Below are 22,074 nucleotides of genomic sequence, written 5' to 3' on the forward strand. Positions count from 1 at the left end.
CATTTTCTAGTGCCAATTTTCTTGTAATACCTTGCTTACATGTAATGTAATCTGTACTTTTGGTGACAACTCCATCATGTGATCAGCTATGGAGAAGTTATTTTCATGGATGCATGTATTGACATGTAATATGTGTTTTTGCAATTCATCCATGTTGGGAAGAATCATGCCTTGGATTTCTACAAGTGTGGCCCTTATCCTAGCTTCTTCGTTTAATAATTCTACTTGTGAATTTGTCAGATATCTGATATTTGAGTAGTGAGTAGAACTATAGTTTGGGTTAAGTGACAACTAGTGTGCACTTTCCTTCAAGTCTTCATCTATCTTAGATAATGTTTCCTTGATTCCTTGGGTGAAGATATATTTATCACATAACTTAATAAATAATGAAGTTACATTATTTGCAAAGGTTTGCAATGAACTGAGAATAGTAGACAATTTTTTCTTGGTTTATTGCTATTTTATGTGCTACTTGCTTCAATACCTTGTTCTTAAATTTTATCTCTGCTATTTGTAGCAATTTTTCTTATCCATTTAGATATTCATTGAATTTATTTAACTTCTTCTAATTGAACCAAACTAGGTTGTGTACTATCAACTTCAATATTTAGTGCATCTATAAATATGTTCTTTACATCTTCAAGCACTTGGTTTTCCTTGCTCTTTTCTTCTCTAAGCTTCTATTACTTAGCTCTCTTTTGCAATAATTCACCCATGATGTTCATATAATTAGGATTCAAAGTAGAGATATCCCAATTTGAGATAACTATATCCTCATCTAGATCAATATCTTCTTCTTTACACTTTAGCTTTATTTGAAACTTTAGTACTTGGTTGACACTTGTTCTCAACTGTCCTTGTAGTTTCTATATGCACACTTGGAATTGTAACAATAGTAGAAATAGAGGGCCTAGCAACAAAATTAGATATTGCACTAATAGTAGAAATACCTTGTTGCATTGTCAAATTTGATAATGGTGGCACTTGTTGCTTGGTAGATGAAGTGTTGATCACTTTAATCAATATGGTACTCAACTAAACATGTGCAAATATTAGTTGGGTGCTTGGTGTTGTAGTGGTTACCACAACCAACTCGACAAAAGCTTTCTCAAATCTTGATGGCATTAAAGCTTTTCTCTAAGAATGAGGAAATGAGGCCATCTTGCTACTCCAATCTTTTCTGGGTCAATTTCCTGAATACTTTGAATCGCAAGGAGATTCTCCTCTATAGCTTCTTGTTCTTCCTCCTCATCATCCAGATTTACATCATCTTTTGTTTCCACATCTTCTTCATCATTATTTTCATCATCTTCCTTGTCATCTTCATCATCTTTATCACTAACATGAACAAAGAAGTCACTTAGCTGATGAAGGCTGTAAATGTTCTTCCATGTGGTAGTGGTAGATTTTACCACAAATTCTATGTCTTTTATTAGCACAAGACATGTTGAATTTAAGAGTGAGTTTTTCCTCATAGATTCTTTCACCTCTTTGTCACTAAGACTTAGTATGAGTTATCTCAGAGTCTATTAAAATATATCATTTGTAGTCTTCTTAGCATGCTCCCATCTAGGCTTGATTGCTTTCATAAGCTCATTGGGAATTTGCTATACAAGTTGATCAGGAGAGTACTTCCATTTACCTAATTTTTTCCTCAACTTGCTTTTTCTCATCTGCATACCTAGTTTCATATATGAGAAAATTGAAGTTTTCCATTCCATCTCCTCTTTTTGTTTCATTTAATTTTTCTTGAAATGTAGGTGGAGGCTTTTTGAAAATAATTTCCTTGACATCCTCCTAACCTATCTTCAATTTCTTCCTAGTTTTTGGTGCTCTTCTTGTGAATACATCAATAGAAGACTCATTAGGTCTGGTTATGATAACCTTACCTTTCTTCCTTATAGGCTCTTCTTCCTCAAACTTTATTTCTTCTTCTTCATCTTGTACTTCATCTTCTTCCATATCATCTATTTTTGTTTTAGTCAATAGGAGAGTAGAGCTTGCTTGATTTAGCTTTACTATCCTCTTCTTTCCTTTGTTAACTTCTTGAGAAAGTTTAATTCCAAGTTCTATCCTCACCATGGATTCTTCATAAGTACAAAAATATGTGGCCTTGGGATCCATAGGTTCATTCAACAATGCCTTAATGATATCTTTGGTATCATCAATGTTAACCTCATAGTTTAGAGGCTTAACCCACACCACTCTAGGTCTGACTGCTTGAATGTACGTTTTTTCATAGTCTATATATCTACTATTCATCTTTTTGTTGAATAAATCAAAATATTTTTCCATGATACTAACAAAATTTTCACCCATCTCTACTATATATTCATTAATCTGATATAAAACTGGTACATCATTTCTCCATATGACTAAACCTTTAGAAAGGAATAATTTTTGCACATAAAAGAATAAACAAGTTAAGAGTGAACCAACCTTACATGGATTTTTTTTGAAAGTTTTGATGCTCTCCATATTCTTGTCGAACTGATTCAACATGAACTTGGCAAGGTCAAGGGTCATGTTGTTCTTCACTACTTTGAGAGCTAGATCAACTGCCTCACATGACACACTATTGATATGACTAGAGCTATAGATCTTATGAGTGATCACATAAATTCCAAATTTTAGTTCCATTTTAGTTACATTTCTAATCTTAATTCCTCTTCCATCCCACTCAGCAAGAGTCTTTTTTTGCAGTTCTACTGACTTATTGTTCTGGTAGTCTTGGCTTTGTGATTCTATGAATAATTTTCTTTTTGATCTGAATAGGTTGCTCCAACCATAATTTCCCATTGTGTACATGACCAAGTATAAACCTTATCCATTTTATTTGAAAGTCTCGATGCATATGCCAAATGTGTGTTAAACCCTTGGTCTCCATTATTCAAAGAACCATCCATCTCTAGGGTTCCAAGTTCCATCAAACAAAAAATTATGAACAAATATCATAAATGAGTAATATCATGGGTGGAGTCTATGATTGAGCTCTAGTTGGGTCAAGTGCTTTTGCAATTATCAAACTCAACTTGAAGTTTGGTGCCTTCCAATCGATTCCTTGAACCAACATTTCATATCCTTTCCTGGTTTTTCTACTGGAAGATGCCATGCTTAGTAGGGTCTATGAAAACATGAAAATATTCAACAAAAAACACACAAATTTCTTGGAAGCACAAAATATCTCTTTGCAAATAGCTCTTGAAAATTCATGGTAAAAAATGAATCTGATTTCCTTCATTTTTATTTTTTTGCCACTTTTCAAATGCCATAACTAGTTGGTATGTTTGATCATTCAATGATAGACAATCTTCCACTTAGTTCATCCTTAATGCTTTGTAGAGTCATTCATAGTTCGATGGTCTCATTTTTACTTAGTGTCCACAAAATATTTTAGTGTATCTCGACCTTGTTCAGTAGGGCCTTGCAACCTAAGCTAGCTTAGTAAGGTCTTGAATTTCTATAAGTACTCGATGATCCCTTGGCATCTTGAATGCTGATGTAGATCTCTTCTTCTTCCTAGCTAGAACTGATATGAGATGTCAACTTTAGATTTTTAGTTCTAGTTATTGCCATAGGGAATTCAAGTTGAGATGCTTGAGTCACCCAACTCTTGAGTGACATCTGCTTCATGAATCAGACTTGCATTCTTAGAAGATTTTGGAATACATTTCTACTTCATCTTCTTTCTGATATTGTAAACTCTAGCTATTCTTTGATCTTCAACTCTTCTAGTGTTCATGTAGTTCTTGGCCAGGTGTCCAAGTTCTATTCAAATAAAACATCTTCTTGTGGTTTCTCTTTTCCTCATGTGATGTTTCACACAATTTGCTCCAATGTGCCTAGATTCTCCATTGTAGTGGCATCTACACCATGTGTTGTAGTCCCATCCAAATATTTCTTTCACAATTTATTCTGCTAGATTGAATATCTTAGCCTTGCATTCATAAGATTTGTGTCCTTGTTTCTTGTAATTGTGACATTTACCTTCAAACTTAGGTGTCTCCTTGCATTCACTTGCTCTATGACCATTCTTATTGTAGTTGTAACACTTTCCATTGAATTTTACTTTCCCATTACTCCAACATTTTTTTGATGTATGACCTAACTTACCATAATGATTCTAAGTAGACCTTTGATTCTTTTGAGCTCCTTGCTTGGATGATTCACCTTCTTCTATGTATCCTATTCTAGATTTTCCTTTCTGTCTGTACAAACTTTTCTAATTTAACTGATTCATGTTTTTTTTGAGATTTCAACATTATTTCATTGGTTTTCTTTTCAGTGTTTAGATCATTCTGCAGTGTTTCATTTTCTGATCTTGGATTCATGATTTATTCATTTGCATTAGTAAGTTGATCAATGAAGTTTTCTTGCTAAAGGGATAGATGTTGAATTTCATTTTTCTTTCCTTTTATCTCTTCTTTGGCTTTTTCTTTTTCTTCCATGACTTCATATAATCTTATTGATTGGATTTCTTTTTCTCTTTTTAGCTTTCTAACTTCTTCTTGAAGATTGGAATTCTTTTCTAATAGGTCTTTGATTGCTTCATCAGCTTTACCTAAATTTCTTTCTGGACATATATCTTCAAATTTTTCTTCAATGTAGAGATTGTCATTCATTTGTATTGCAAGATCTTTTTTCTTTTCAATGATTGAGAGAGTTGCTCCTTTTCTTTCTTTAGTTGACCAGTGGCTAATTCCAAATCCAACTTTTCATTATCACTAGCCTTATCTAGCCTATATACCTCCATTGCTTCTAATCTTTACTCAAGTTTCTAAAATTCTTCTCTAAGAACCACAATGCTTTGATACCAATTGTTAGAAATATGAGGTAGGAAAGGTTACTAAGAGGGGGGGTGAATCAAGAACTAATAAAACTTCAACTTATTTCACCAACTAATCTTTCATAAAATATTCTGATCTAATTACATTCATGAAAGAATGAAAGTAATAAAACATTCATAACACTTTGACACAAGATATGGTGACCCATAAACCTTCCAAATAGAAAGTAAAATTGGGGTGGGGATGATACCCACAATCTTTAGTATTGTATTATAAAGTTGGCTAGTTAAGGCTTACAATTTATCACTTCTAATGATCTACCCTATTAGGAGCAATAAGGGCTGCTAGGTATACCTTGTGAAAGAATTTACAAAATATACAATGAAGCATGCACTCAGTAAAGAGATTTGTCAAAGACTGTTAGGTCTACCCTATTACAAGATTTAACTGATAGACTTGTCAGGATGAACCAATGGCTGATCTCTAATCTACAACTCTAATTTTATAGTTGAGATTCCTTTAAAATGTAAAGATCACTTTGTTGTGATAGGTAAATCTTTGTTGTCCCTTTTACTACTTGTAGCCTTTGCACTTCTGCTCTTTATATTTGTTTCATTCTTTCTTCTGATTATTTGGATGTGACAAAATATATTACATATATACCAGTCCAAAACACAATTCATCAAAGTCAACTACAATATATATTTCCATCAAGATCACAAAGTCAACTCAACTACTGGCACTCAAGTTCTAAATGAAAACTTGATGAGGTTTTGATACTCAAAAACCATTATCAATAATCGACATCATCATGAACTTGGAAGACATAGACACTCAATTCATACTAATTATTTCAAAGTAGCTTGAACTTGGTCAACACTTGTGACTTGATGAACATTGCAAAACTCGACATATAAAATGAATCACTTAGTTGATGTTGCACGGCTCGATCAACACTAACATTGTGAGCTTGGTTTAAACTGAATCACTTGGTTAACATTCCTTAGATCGATCAACACTATATTTACATCACTGACATTGTGAACTCAGTAGACACTAGAAAACATGGTTGAAACTATGTAACTCAGTTAACACAATGAAGCTCAATTTGTATTCTCATTGATCAACTCAGTAGATACTACTCAACATGAACTAAATGTAGATTCTAATATTCTGTAGCAACTGTAAAACTCAATAGTAACTAGATTACTTGGTTAACATGACAAACTGCTCGATAAGCTTGGTAGCAGCTTAACAAATTGGTTAAGTGTGAATCATCAATAAAAAAAATTAACCTTGATGTCAATAAGAGCCACCCTCCAAAGAGATAGTGCCAAAACTTGAGATTGAAAGTTTGGCAGAGTCTCCAACTACACTCTATGTAGTAACACTTTTAGCAAGTGAGATAACCAAATCTGGTGAGTTTTCATATGGTTTGAAGAACCTAATCAATGATACAAGTAGCAAGACAAGGCAAAGCTTCTATAAAAGGATCATGCCCTTTCCTTGAAGGAGGAGGTGGTGGCTTAGGAGAAGCAATATTGTGTTGTTGCATGGCCTCCTTTAAAGCCTCAAACATTTCCAACACTTGAAAATTGGATTTCCTTCCTATTGGAAATAATTGATTAATTGTGTTTTTCTTTGATTTTACACAAAATGTCATATAATTTCTAGTTAGTGTATGCCAAGCTCACTCGGGCATTGAAGACAATTTCCTATGTCTGTGGAGTATTCCAGATTTTTCCTTGTTTAGAAGATAGTGTCTACCAAGTTCACTCAGGCAACAAAGGAAAGTTTGTAAAATTTGACTGTTAACCAATCTCACTTGATTAATGAAAGAAATGTTGGATGGAACTAGTTCTAACCAAGCTCACTCAGTTATGAAAGGAACTTTAAGAATATGCAATGTTGATCAACTTCACTTAGGTAACGTAGTAAAATTGTTTTGAGTTAGTATCTACCAAGTAGGGTCAGCTAACATAAAATTTTCTCACTTTGGCATATTGAGTTAAATAGTTTTGTTTATTGGTTCTAGCTAACTATGATGCAACACAAGGCAGGAGAATCCCCAAAGGAGATGTCTTAGCTCTAGAAAATAACCATATATTGGAAACATAATAATAATGAATGATCTAATATCAAATGACAACTCTTTATTCATAAAATAACTTTTACATGCAATGTGCCAGGTTGTAAGGCCTTTTTGATTACAACCAAATACAATAGCAATTACAATAATAGTTCTGCAAGATCCCTCAAGATCCAATCCAAACACTAGCTAGTCTAGTTCCACACTTTAGTAGAAACCTCCAAGATCTCAACTTGTTCTTGCAAGCCACCAAGCAACCTCCTTGTTTCTAAACCACAACTACTAGCTCTTCTCCAACTTTATCAAAGATCCAAGTGTAAACTACCTCACATTTGGCACTCTGTGCATAAACTTAGGAAAACTTTCCCTTTATCTTCCTCCTTCTCTTCAAGCTTCTACTAAGAAGAGATCACACCTTGAAGCTAACTTGATAGTGTGTAAGATATAAATATAAGGTCAAGTTGAGGATTGAATGTGTGGATTAGAATTGAAGATTTGATGATGCTTAGAGGAAGCAAATTAGAAGGATAAGCATAATATCCTTTTTGAGATGCAAAGATACATTCAATTTGGAAGGATCAAGTATACAACCCAGAATTGAGATTTGTAATCAGCAAATAAGTTTCATCAAAAATCAAGTCATCTCATTGTTACTCTCTAACTATTGTAGTAGTGAACTAAATATCTTAATAGATTTGGCTTAACAACTATTTGTAAATCCTTTAAGAAGGTGGAATTTCTATTGAATTGTCTAAAGACCTCTAACAAGGCCACTCCTAACAAGGTGATTAAATCCTCTAATAGGGTCACACCTAACTATGTGTTTTGTGACCTTAAACAGTAACTAGTTACAATTGGTGGTTTTTCTCAAATTGGGTTTCCACATTAAAATCTTATATTCATGTTATTTCTTTTATGTGTTTGAAACTAAGTTAAAATAACATCAATCACTGATAATATCTCATATTTTCATGTTAAGCATTTGCTAAGATATTTCAGTTATTACCAAGTTACAACATTTTTGTTCTACTTTTACTGAGTTTTAGCAGAGTTTAGTTTTGATTTATATTTACATCTAAGGGATCTAGAATTTATTTTCATGGTAATTGTTTCACCCATCCCCTCTTAGTTACTCCTCTTACATTTCCAACACTTCCTTCACACAAAAACTACAAGGATCACCTATAAACTTCTTAGTCTTGGAGGAAGACTCACTCAACTTAGAAGGTTTACTCTTCTAATGGATTTTTGAGTATCTAATCTAGGAGATGGCTTGGAGGAACTCAAACTACTAATTTAATCTTCTTTGGACTTCAAGTTCTGCATTGGCTTCCCTATAAATGTTTCTGAAACTAATGTATGGTTCTTTAATCCTATTAGAAAGTCCAACTATGTAATATTCACATGTTTTATAGATAACCAATCACATAATATCTCAAATGTGGGCATGGTAAGTCTAGGTCCCAAAGCATCCATAGTGGAATGGAAGATAGAAGAGAAAATCTAAAAGCTCCCTTGAAGCTTTGACTAAATCAAATAGATGCACTTTGTATCAATCTTGCTCTTCCCAAATCCCTATAATAATGATATCTATTTTTTAAATGTTTTTAGAAAGTCCTCAATGGAGGAAAAATAATTATGTACTAGCGATGTAAGCTTTGCCTCTATCTAAAGTACCCTAAACTCATTAATAGTACCAAACAAGTTCTTGAACTTGGCCCACATCTCTCAAGAAGTATCACACCCATTAAGATGAATTTTTAAGATATCTAAAACACTCAAAGAAATCAAACCCATGGCCTCATCCATCTTATTCCTATGTTGCAAGGTTTGATAGGTACTTAGAAATATCGATTGGACTTCATCTAAACAAGAAAATAAATCATTTGAATGGAGAATTTGTGTCATGGTAGTTGCCCATATGTGATTGTTATGTGGGTTTACAGGAACTAGACAAGAAGAGGTCAAAGACATTTTTCATAAGGTGTTTGTTTTGATATAGTTCTAGTTTATTGATGTAAATGACAAAAATAAGAATAAAAAAACACCCCCTAGAATGCAAAAAAATGAACCCCTACTAGAAGGAATGTATACACAATAGAAAAAATAGCTTCAATTGAGTCTCATGTATACCTTTGAAAAGTATTATGAAAATAATAGAGAATTTGAAGAGACCTTTTTGACACTTCTTTCATATTGAAAAATGGAGCTAAATTGAGCAATTTATGCCCCCCAAAATACAAAAAGGATCATTTTACTTTAATAGAAAAAGGTATTATACTAGAAAAAGCTAGAAACAATCTACACTAATGTACCCATCTCAGAATCAACTTTCCAATGGTATCTTGTTTTCTATAGTAGCGCCTCAAAAAAGAAAAGAAAATATTTGAAACCCCCTCAGACCTTAAAAATTAGTCCCATGTCCTTGTATATGACTAGCCACTAAGAAAAAAGGGCTTGGTGGATTTTCCTGGAAAAGGTGATACGGTGGTGACTCCTCGATGGCAGATTGGGGACAGACTGGTGGTGAACTATTTGTGGTGGTGCATTGGTGGAGTAGCCAATTTTGGTGGTGGCCAACCAATGGGCCATTGGTTGTTCTTTTATTAGAAAGGGAAACACTTTTCAAAATTTAAAAAGTGTATTGTTTTTTTCTTTTTTAATTGATAAAAACTACCCTGGGGTGAATGTAGAGGCCATATGGCCCTGGTGGGAAAAAGATGTTTTGCCTCATAATTGCCCAGTCTCCAAAAATGAAGTGCTTTATATGGAAAGCTAAGTTTTCATGCACTTTGAATTTTGGACTCAAAGTTCTCTAAATTTCAAAGAGATCCCTATTTCCAAAAAAGAGTAAAAAAAAATGCTAGATTTAATCCAACAAACCCTTGTTCATGATTTCTTCAATAAACCCAAACAAGTTGTAGTAGATCCAACTCTAATTCTATGAAGGATATGATAAGAAAAAATCCACAAATCTCATAAAACATCTTCATGCAATAACTTGTCATAGAGAAGAAAATGACAAGAGAAGGCAAGGGTTTGGCTCTAAAATATGCAAGAGTATATTATTCGACAAAAAAAAAAGAGAAATATACAATGGATCAATCCTTATAGAAGGAGACCAAAAAATATAAAAGGGAAACCCTAAGAGGTAAATGACATTTAATAAGAATGCATGTGCATAAAGTGAGATCTTAAGCAGGGAGCAATGATAATTTAATAAATGTATTTAAATTAATCCTTTACTCTAACAATTTGATTAGTGCGATTTATTTTATTTCTAACGATTATATTTAAGCCGAGTTATATATTTTTTAATTTTATTTAACATTCATTTAACCTAATTTTACATTTTTTATTTACATTTATAGTGAAGTTTTAAAAACTAATAATTTATAAACAATAAGAAAATATGTTTGTTGGCTAGAAAAAGTAGAGATTTTATTTATAAATTGTTTTGAACACTTTAAAACTGGATAAATTGTGTTGCAATATCCACAAAAAGGAAAAAATCTGAAAATTTGGTTTTTAAAAATGAAAACTACAAGGAAAAAATCGATGGTGTAAAATATTTTTAAATAAATAAGATATTTATGAAACTGTGATTAAAACAATGCATCCCCTTATTCAAAAACCAACTTAATGCCTAAATATGTGTTTTTATATATGCCCACTATCATATAAACACAATTGTAAAATAATTGGTCCTTGTATTTAGCTACAAAAGATAGTTTTGTGAGTAATGTATTCATATGAAATGAAAATATGTTGAGAGAAGGCATTTTGAACAAGCACCTAAAAAATAGGAAAAATGAGATGGTTCAAATCATTTTAATCATCTTGCATCCTATATTGGTCATTGTTGATCTTTGATGCAATTTTGAGGTTGTAACACTTCACAAAGGGTATGGCATTGGCATAAGAAGGTCGACCATAGTAAAGATAAATAGTATTGCACAAAGTTAGCTACCAAGAGCACTCACATTTAATATGCTCAACCTCAACAGATAAAGAAAAGAAAAATACAATATAATATACCTACCACAAATTATTTAATCAAAGAAATCACACTGCATCATCCCCCAAAATTAATTTCAAACATAACTTGTTGCACAAAAAAGTTCTCTAATGCACATAGCTCCATGCAGATCTCAACATGGCATAAAATATCCATATCAAATAATAATGAATGAATGATCTAATATCAAATCACAACTCTTTATTCATAAAATAACTGTTACATGCAATGTGCCAGGTCGTAAGGCCTTCTCGATTACAACCAAATACAATAGCAATTACAATAATAGTTCTGCAAGATCCCTCAAGATCCAATCCAAACACTAGCTAGTCTAGTTCCACACTTTAGTAGAAACCTCCAAGATCTCACCTTGTGCTTGCAAGCCACCAAGCAACCTCCTTGTTTCTAAACCACAACTACTAGCTCTTCTCCAACTTTATACAAGATCCAAGTGTAAACTACCTCACATTTGGCACTCTGTGCATAAACTTAGGAAAAATTTCCCTTTATCTCCCTCCTTCTCTTCAAGCTTCTACTAAGAAGAGATCACACCTTGAAGCTTCATTAGAAATACTCATATGCCTTGCTTAAATAGGCACTTTCCACTCAAGATGTTACCAACACAACCAATGTGGGATAAAAGGAAAATGCAACTACCTTTCAACAAATATTTAATTCCCACCCAAATACAACTAAGAACCACTACATGACCCAACAAATATTAAATGCATGATTTAATAAAATTTTCATAAACTTCTATAATTCTACCTACACACCTCGATAAATGAAATGACAACAATTTATTTAATTTTCTATTTCCACCACCTGGGCACCTTGAAAATAGAAATTCCTTTTTTCTCCTTTTCTTTTTTTTATTTATTATTTCTCCTCTAATTTTTATTACTTTCTCTCTCCTCCATATATATATATATATATATATATATATTCCCATGCAAGATGCTCCTGCATCAAACTCCCCAAGTAGATAGAAAAGTGTGCCCCACACTTTCATGCCAAAAGAGAGATTTGCAACCATCTTCATCTTCACCAAAGGTTTCCACCTCAACAGGCACAAGAAAACCAATTTTTACATCATCCACATCTACATCCATATGTCAAACACCAAAATCTCAACCATCTAATCAACATGCTCACTCCCACAAAAAAACTAAACATAATACCTCATCAACAAATCCTCATCCACATTAGTAACTAGTGAATCCCTACCAACAACATCAAACTCCACTTGAAACCATAAACTCATAATAGAAACAAAGAAATAACAACCAATATGAGGAAAAAAATTGCACTTCTTATTTGCACCATAAATGTAGATTTACAAAATTCTCAAGTACAATATACTAACCCACATGGGTGTCTTCATTACAATAATCTACAAGAAAAGTTGTGAACGATCACCTAGAGCTATCCTTGACAATGTTCAAGCCTTTCTTAAATAGGCATTTTTATGTCGCTCGGGAAGGTTCTAGATGCTCAAACTTAATACCTAGGGTTGACAGACCCTAACAATACACATAGAGTCGGCCAAATACATCTTTGACAAATTATTTTAGAAAATTTGGTAGCCTAACTTTTCAAGGCCATAACTCATGAACCATTGCTCCAATTGGCTATTATAACCACTTTTCAAAAATGCCAACTCTTGATCTATAGACTTGAAATTGTGCTAGAGCTCTTCCATTAAGTTTTTGGGCCTCATCTGGACACTCTAAGACCTCCAATGGTGAGCTTAAAGATTTTTTCCTACAAATTGTTCCACCAAAATTCTACAATAATTTCTTTGATACTTAAGCTGGAGCAATGGGATTTTTATGGTAGGCTTATAACTCTAAAATGAACCTTCCTATAGAAAAGAGCTCGTATGAAAAGCTTACTAAAAATAGTAAGTTCCCATAAATAGTAACCACCCTATCTACTAGTCCTTATTAATATATAAAAGATTGAAAAATAATATTTTTTTTGGTTGATCCAAGATTGCCCTTGCACCCAGGATGCTCCTGCATTAGACTGAAAAGATGAATATTAATTATTGTAAGTTGTATTCAGGCCAAATTGATAGTGTAAGATATAAATATAAGGTCAAGTTGAGGATTAAATGTGTAGAATAGAATGGAAGATTTGATGATGCTTAGAGGAAGCGAATTAGAAGGATAAGAAGAATATCCTTATTGAGATGAAAAGATACATTCAATTAGGAAGGATCAAGTATACAAGCAAAAATTGAGATCTATAATTAGCAACTTAGTTGCATTAGAAATGAGGTCATCTCATTGTTAATCTCTAACTTAATAGCTATTTGTAAATCCTCTAACAAGGTGGCATTTCTATTGAATTATCTAAAGACCTCTAACAAGGCCACTCCTAATCGAGTGATTAAATCCTCTAATAGGGTCACACCTAAAATTGTGTTTTGTAACATTTAATAGGGTTGGCTCCTAGTAGGGCTCACTTGAAAAGAGTGAAAATCAATAACTAGTTGCAATTGGTTGTTTTTCCCAAATTGGGTTTCCATGTTAAAATCTTGTGTTCATGTTTTTTTTTTTATGTGTTTGCAACTAAGTTAAAGCAACATCAATCATCTCAAGGTTTTTATGTTATGCATTTGCCAAGCTATTTTAGTGTTTACTAAGTTACAACATTTTTCTTGTGTGTTTACCAAGTTTTAGTAAAGTTCAATTTTGATTTATATTGACATCTAAGGCATTTGAGATTTTTTTTTTTGGTGGTAACTAATTCACCCCTCCCCTCTCAATTACTCCTCTTATATTTCCAACAATGGTTATCAAAGCTTTTGGTTCTTGTAGAGAAGGTTTTTAAGGACCAAAGCTAAAGATCATGATGCCTTACAAAAGAGAGATTCCCAAGTTGAACCGAGATAACTTTGCAACACGATAATGACTTATGAGGTCACATTTGAAAACTATTAGTGATTTAGGGTGTAAATATCTTGATAGTGAATACAAGACTCCTACTAGAACATTATTAGTCAAAGATATTGCTAAAAAGAAAAATCATAACATTATGATGATTGACATTGCTTCTCTTAATTATGTTGAATTTGATGAAGTCAAAAGTTACACTACAACTTATGATATGTGGGTCAAAATAAAAGCCATATATGGAAGAGATGACAATGCTCAAAGAGCTAAAGCCAAAAAATTTAGAGGATAGTTTGATCAAATGAAGATGAGAGAAGATGAAACCATTGAAAAATATGTGAAAGAATTAAAGAAAGTGTGAGCTCAATCAAAGCATCTGGAGGAGACATTAATGACAAAATAGTTGTAAGCATGGTACTTAGAACCCATCTTCCTATCTATGATATTAGAGTGTCTACTACTCAAGAAATGAGATCAGATCCAAATAGTATTATGACTTTGGATGCTTTAGTTGGAAGATTGATAGCTTTCGAGTTGGATAACTATGATAACTATGTCCCAAGATCCAAAAATATTGAGTCTACATTTGGAGCCATGATTTCATTCAAGAAAAAGGGTAAGAAATGAAAAGCACTACTTGCAAGGAAATATTCCAAAGGTAGAGGAAAGTACAAAGGTAAGATTCCTCTAATCTATTTTTCTTGTGAAGAAGTTGGTCACATTGTTGCAAGGTGCCCAAATATAGAAGACAAGGATGAAAATAAAAGCAATAAGTTCAAAGGCAAGAAAGAATTCATAAACTACAAGGACTACAAGGACAAAGGTAAGAAATTTTGTTTTATAGCCAATGATTCTAATAATGGTGAAGATGAAATGGTATATATTGCAATAAAAGATGAATTTGAAGTTGAAGGAGATAAAATGACACTTATCTCTCATGCTAGCAAAAATCATACATGGATTATTGATAGTTCCTACTCACATCATATGATAGGAGACAAAAAAAAGTTTGATCACATAGAACATTATGATGGTGGTAATGTGAGATTTGGAAACAATGAACCTTGTTGTATAAAGGAAAAATGATGTATATTGTTAACCAATGAACTTATATGTGACAATGCTTATTGGGTTGAAGGACTAAAGCATAATCTACTAAGTGTGGTATAGTTGAATAACATTGGATTCAAGGTAGAATTCAAGAATGAGAAGGCAAAACTAGTTGGATGGAAAAGGAAATCTAGTTGGATCTGAAAAAAATCCAAAAGGTAATCTATTCAATCTTGATCTCAATAAAAGTTCATGTTTTATTGCTCAAGTAGAAGAAAGTAGATTATGGCACAAAAGATTATGTCATGTAAACTTTGATAATCTGGTCAAGATAAGAAAAAATAGAAGGGTAAGAGGTATTCCTAGCTTGACTAAACTTGATATAGGCCCATGCAAAAATTGTCAAATTGGTAAGATGGGAAAAACTAGTTTCAGAAGAAAAAATTATCATTTAGAAGAGGTCTTAGAGCTTATACATACAGACTTATGTAGACCTACTAGAATAGAGAGTTAAAGTGGAGATAATTTTTTCATTCTTTTTGTTGATGATTATTCTAGAATGATGATTGTAATGTATCTAAAATAAAAATCTAAAGCTATTCAAAAATTTAAATGGTATCTGACAAGAGTAGAGAAACAAATTAGAAAGAAGATAAAATGTTTAAGATCAGATAGAGGTGGTGAATTCATTTCCAATGAGTCCAATGAATTCTACATTGAAAGAGGAATTAAGAGATAGGTATCAATCCCTAGCCCACCTTAGCATGATGGTATAACTAAAAGAAGGAACAAATCTATGATGGATTGTACAAGAACATTGATAATAGAAAAGAATGTTGGAGTCAAATAATAAAAGGAAGCAATTAGTACTACAATGCATATCTTGAATAGATTACAATTGAAGAAAGACTCAAATAAAACTACTTATGGAAAATGGTATGGATATAAACCTAATGTTAGTTACTTGAAAGTATTTCGTAGCAAATGTTATATCTTGAAAGAATCTAGGAAAGGTAAATTTGATGTCAAAAGTGATGAAGGCATATTCCTAGGATACATCTATAGATGTAAAGCATACAAATGTTTGAATCTATTTACATATAAAATCATAGAAATTGCACATTTGAGAATTGATGAGTTTACAAAAAAGAGTGAAGAAGAAAGCAACAAAGAACCTAAGAATCACAAAAGATTTGTTTACTATGAACCTAATGCTTTGCCAAATCTATCTAGAAGTCAGGAGGCCTCACCTCCCAAGTCCCCATAGTCCCCAAAATCTACTGAGTTGAAATTAGTGCAACTTGAGTTATAGTTTGAAGGACCCAAGTTGTAGTCAAAAGCTATCGAGCTATTGTTAGATTAAACCAAGTCTGATGGACTCGAGTTATAGATAGTGCAACTCAAGCTTGATACAAAAGATCATGAAGAAATCAGTAAAACAAGCTCCAAATCCAAAGTACCTATGTTAGTAAGATATGTCAGAAAGCATCATGCACCTGATCAGATCATTGGAGACAAGCCAGATGGAATAATGAAAAAAAACAAATTAAAAGGTACATGTTTGCTTGCTAAATTTTAACCGAGAAATGTTAAAGATTCTTGGGATAATAAAAGTTGGATGAAAGTAATGAATGAAGAAATAGAATAGATAGAGAAGAAAAAAAGTTGGACTCTTGTTCCAAGACCCAAGGATAAAAATGTAGTTGGCACAAAGTGGGTATTCAAAAATAAGCTAAATGTAGATAGAGAAGTTTCTAGAAATAGAGCAAGGTTAGTATGTAAAGGTTATTCTCGAGAAGAAGGTATTGATTATGGTGAGACTTTTGTTCCTAGTGCAACATTAGAAGGTGTTAGAACTTTACTAGCATATGCAACTCACAAGGATTTAAAGTTTATCAAATGGGTGTAAAATCTATATTCTTGAATGCGATTCTTGATGAGGAAGTCTACATAGAACAACCTGAAGGTTTTGTAGATCCTAGAAAAAGATATATGTTCTATAAATTAAATAAGGCATTATATGGTCTCAAGTAAGCTCCTAAATGTTGGTATGAAAGACTTCATAACTACTTGATAAAGATTGGTTTTCAAAGAACAAATGATAACATCATTTTGTATATCAAAGAGGGACCAGGCAAGAAGATTGTTTTGACATAAATATTCATGGATGACACCTTATTTATAGGGAATGATGACTTGTGCAAGGCATTTTCGGAAGAAATGAGTAAATAATTTGAGATGTCTATTTTTGGAAAGATAAATTTCTTTGTTGGATTCCAGATCCAACAAAAGAAAAATGATATCTACATTACTCAATCTAAATATATCAATGAGATACTAAATAAATTTGGAATAGAAGATTCAAGACCAATTGGAATTCTTATCTCTGTTGGACATAAGCTTTTCAAAAATGATGATTCCAAGGAGGTAGATTAGACCACATATAGATCAGTGATTGGAAAATTGCAGTATGTAGTGCATACAAGGCTTGATATTACATTAATAGTCACTATGGTGGCAAGATTCTCAGCAAATCCAAAAGAAAATCACATGATGTCAATCAAAAGAATCATGATATATCCAAAAAGTATTGAAGACTATTGTTTATGGTACAAAAATGGAGGCAATTTTGGTTTAAAAGTATTCACAAATGCTGATTGAGCTTGATGACAGAAAGAGCACGAGTGGTGGAGCATTATTTCTTGCTAAAAGACCAGTGTCTTAGATAGTAAATAAATAGAATTGCATTTCTCAGTCTGTAGTAGAGACAGAATATGTGGCAGCAGTAGTGAATTGTTTTAATATTGTTTGGTTCAAACAATTGTTGGCAAGAATGAAGATAGAGATCAAGGATCTAGTGGTTATATACTATGATAATATCAGTGCAATTAATATATCAAAGAATCTAGTGATGCATAACAAAATAAAATACATTGCTATAAAATATCATTTTTTAAGAGAATTGGTACAAGATAAAGAGGTAAGATTGGAATATGTGAATACAAAAGTAAAAATTGTCGACCTATTCACTAAGCCATTACCTAAGGATACATTTTTGTATCTAAGAGGTAAGCTAAGGGTCATTCTTCTATCTGAAGCTCTCTAAATTAAGTTTAGTGATGCATCAACTGAAGCATGTTGAAGATCAATCAATTGATGCAGTATTGACAAAAGAACCTTGCAATTGAATTAGTAAATAAGGTACATTGATATTTACTGAACATTGTCTTTGGCATGAGATATCAAAGAGGGAGAAATTTTCTGTCATATCTCACATAAATTTTATCACTTCAAGAGATGAAAAGGAGGGAGATATCAAAGATAGAGGTTTGTTGACAAAGGGAGAAATTGAAGGAAGAGAGAGTTCACACTCATAGAGAGAGTTCTCATAGATGAGAATTAGAATCAAACTAAGGATACATTACTTACTTTATTCTTGCTCTAAAATTTAATTGTATTATGACATGTTGTGTTGCCATCAATGCCAAAGAGGGAGATTGTTCAAAATAATTGATTAATTGCATATTATCTTTCATGTTACAAAAAATGTCATATCATTGTAGTTAGTGTATTTCAAGCTCACTTAGGCATTGAAGATAGTTTCCTATGTCTGCTGAGCATTCTAGAGTTTGCCTAGTTTAGAAGATAGTGTCTACCAAGTTCACTCAGGTGACAAAGGAAAGTTTGTAGAAGTTGAGTGTTAACTGAACTGACTCAATTAATGAAAGAAATTTTGGATTGAACCAATGTTAACTAAGCTCACTTGATTGCCAAAGGAACTTTGAGAATATGCAGTATTAACTAAGTTCACTTGGTTAACATAGGAAGATCACTTTGAGTTAATATGTATAAAGTAGGGTTAGCTAAAAAAGAATTTTCTTGCTTTGGCATATTGAGTTAAATAGTTTTGTTTGTTGTTCTAGCAAACTAAGTAGATGAATATTAATTATTCTAAGTTGTATTCAAGCTAACTTGATAGTGTGTAAGATATAAATATAAGGTCAAGTTGAGGATTGAATGTGTGGATTAGAATTGAAGATTTGATGATGCTTAGAGGAAGCAAATTAGAAGGATAAGCATAATATCCTTTTTGAGATGCAAAGATACATTCGATTTGGAAGGATCAAGTATACAACCCAGAATTGAGATTTGTAATCAGCAAATAAGTTTCATCAAAAATCAAGTCATCTCATTGTTACTCTCTAACTATTGTAGTAGTGAACTAAATATCTTAATAGATTTGGCTTAACAACTATTTGTAAATCCTTTAAGAAGGTGGAATTTCTATTGAATTGTCTAAAGACCTCTAACAAGGCCACTCCTAACAAGGTGATTAAATCCTCTAATAGGGTCACACCTAACTATGTGTTTTGTGACCTTAAACAGTAACTAGTTACAATTGGTGGTTTTTCTCAAATTGAGTTTCCACATTAAAATCTTATATTCATGTTATTTCTTTTATGTGTTTGAAACTAAGTTAAAATAACATCAATCACTGATAATATCTCAGATTTTCATGTTAAGCATTTGCTAAGATATTTCAGTTATTACCAAGTTACAACATTTTTGTTCTACTTTTACTGAGTTTTAGCAGAGTTTAGTTTTGATTTATATTTACATCTAAGGGATCTAGAATTTATTTTCATGGTAATTGTTTCACCCATCCCCTCTTAGTTACTCCTCTTACATTTCCAACACTTCCTTCACACAAAAACTACAAGGATCACCTATAAACTTCTTAGTCTTGGAGGAAGACTCACTCAACTTAGAAGGTTTACTCTTCTAATGGATTTTTGAGTATCTAATCTAGGAGATGGCTTGGAGGAACTCAAACTACTAATTTAATCTTCTTTGGACTTCAAGTTCTGCATTGGCTTCCCTATAAATGTTTCTGAAACTAATGTATGGTTCTTTAATCCTATTAGAAAGTCCAACTATGTAATATTCACATGTTTTATAGATAACCAATCACATAATATCTCAAATGTGGGCATGGTAAGTCTAGGTCCCAAAGCATCCATAGTGGAATGGAAGATAGAAGAGAAAATCTAAAAGCTCCCTTGAAGCTTTGACTAAATCAAATAGATGCACTTTGTATCAATCTTGCTCTTCCCACATCCCTATAATAATGATATCTATTTTTTAAATGTTTTTAGAAAGTCCTCAATGGAGGAAAAATAATTATGTACTAGCGATGTAAGCTTTGCCTCTATCTAAAGTACCCTAAACTCATTAATAGTACCAAACAAGTTCTTGAACTTGGCCCACATCTCTCAAGAAGTATCACACCCATTAAGATGAATTTTTAAGATATCTAAAACACTCAAAGAAATCAAACCCATGGCCTCATCCATCTTATTCCTATGTTGCAAGGTTTGATAGGTACTTAGAAATATCGATTGGACTTCATCTAAACAAGAAAATAAATCCTTTGAATGGAGAATTTGTGTCATGGTAGTTGCCCATCTGTGATTGTTATGTGGGTTTACAGGAACTAGACAAGAAGAGGTCAAAGACATTTTTCATAAGGTGTTTGTTTTGATATAGTTCTAGTTTATTGATGTAAATGACAAAAATAAGAATAAAAAACACCCCCTAGAATGCAAAAAAATGAACCCCTACTAGAAGGAATGTATATACAACAGAAAAAATAGCTTCAATTGAGTTTCATGTATACCTTTGAAAAATATTATGAAAATAATAGAGAATTTGAAGAGACCTTTTTGACACTTCTTTCATATTGAAAAATGGAGCTAAATTGAGCAATTTATGCCCCCCAAAATACAAAAAGGATCATTTGACTTTAATAGAAAAAGGTATTATACTAGAAAAATCTAGAAACAATCTACACTAATGTACCCATCTCAGAATCAACTTTCCAATGGTATCTTGTTTTCTATAGTAGCGCCTCAAAAAAGAAAAGAAAATATTTGAAACCCCCTCAGACCTTAAAAATTAGTCCCATGTCCTTGTATATGACTAGCCACTAAGAAAAAAGGGCTTGGTGGATTTTCCTGGAAAAGGTGATACGGTGGTGACTCCTCGATGGCAGATTGGGGACAGACTGGTGGTGAACTATTTGTGGTGGTGCATTGGTGGAGTAGCCAATTTTGGTGGTGGCCAACCAATGGGCCATTGGTTGTGCTTTTATTAGAAAGGGAAACACTTTTCAAAATTTAAAAAGTGTATTGTTTTTTTCTTTTTTAATTGATAAAAACTACCCTGGGGTGAATGTAGAGGCCATATGGCCCTGGTGGGAAAAAGATGTTTTGCCTCATAATTGCCCAGTCTCCAAAAATGAAGTGCTTTATATGGAAAGCTAAGTTTTCATGCACTTTGAATCCAACTGTGATGTCCATTTGGACTCAAAGTTCTCTAAATTTCAAAGAGATCCCTATTTCCAAAAAAGAGTACAAAAAAATGCTAGATTTAATCCAACAAACCCTTGTTCATGATTTCTTCAATAAACCCAAACAAGTTGCAGTAGATCCAACTCTAATTCTATGAAGGATATGATAAGAAAAAATCCACAAATCTCATAAAACATCTTCATGCAATAACTTGTCATAGAGAAGAAAATGACAAGAGAAGGCAAGGGTTTGGCTCTAAAATATGCAAGAGTATATTATTCAACAAAAAAAAAAGAGAAATATACAATGGATCAATCCTTATAGAAGGAGACCAAAAAATATAAAAGGGAAACCCTAAGAGGTAAATGACATTTAATAAGAATGCATGTGCATAAAGTGAGATCTTAAGCAGGGAGCAATGATAATTTAATAAATGTATTTAAATTAATCCTTTACTCTAACAATTTGATTAGTGCGATTTATTTTATTTCTAAAGATTATATTTAAGCCGAGTTATATATTTTTTAATTTTATTTAACATTCATTTAACCTAATTTTACATTTTTTATTTACATTTATAGTGAAGTTTTAAAAACTAATAATTTATAAACAATAAGAAAATATGTTTGTTGGCTAGAAAAAGTAGAGATTTTATTTATAAATTGTTTTGAACACTTTAAAACTGGATAAATTGTGTTGCAATATCCACAAAAAGGAAAAAATCTGAAAATTTGGTTTTTAAAAATGAAAACTACAAGGAAAAAATCGATGGTGTAAAATATTTTTAAATAAATAAGATATTTATGAAACTGTGATTAAAACAATGCATCCCCTTATTCAAAAACCAACTTAATGCCTAAATATGTGTTGTTATATATGC

The sequence above is a fragment of the Cupressus sempervirens genome, chromosome 5, assembly GCF_028749045.1.
Source record: "Cupressus sempervirens isolate cs-2001-9-10 chromosome 5, ASM2874904v1, whole genome shotgun sequence".
Lineage (NCBI taxonomy): Eukaryota > Viridiplantae > Streptophyta > Pinopsida > Cupressales > Cupressaceae > Cupressus > Cupressus sempervirens.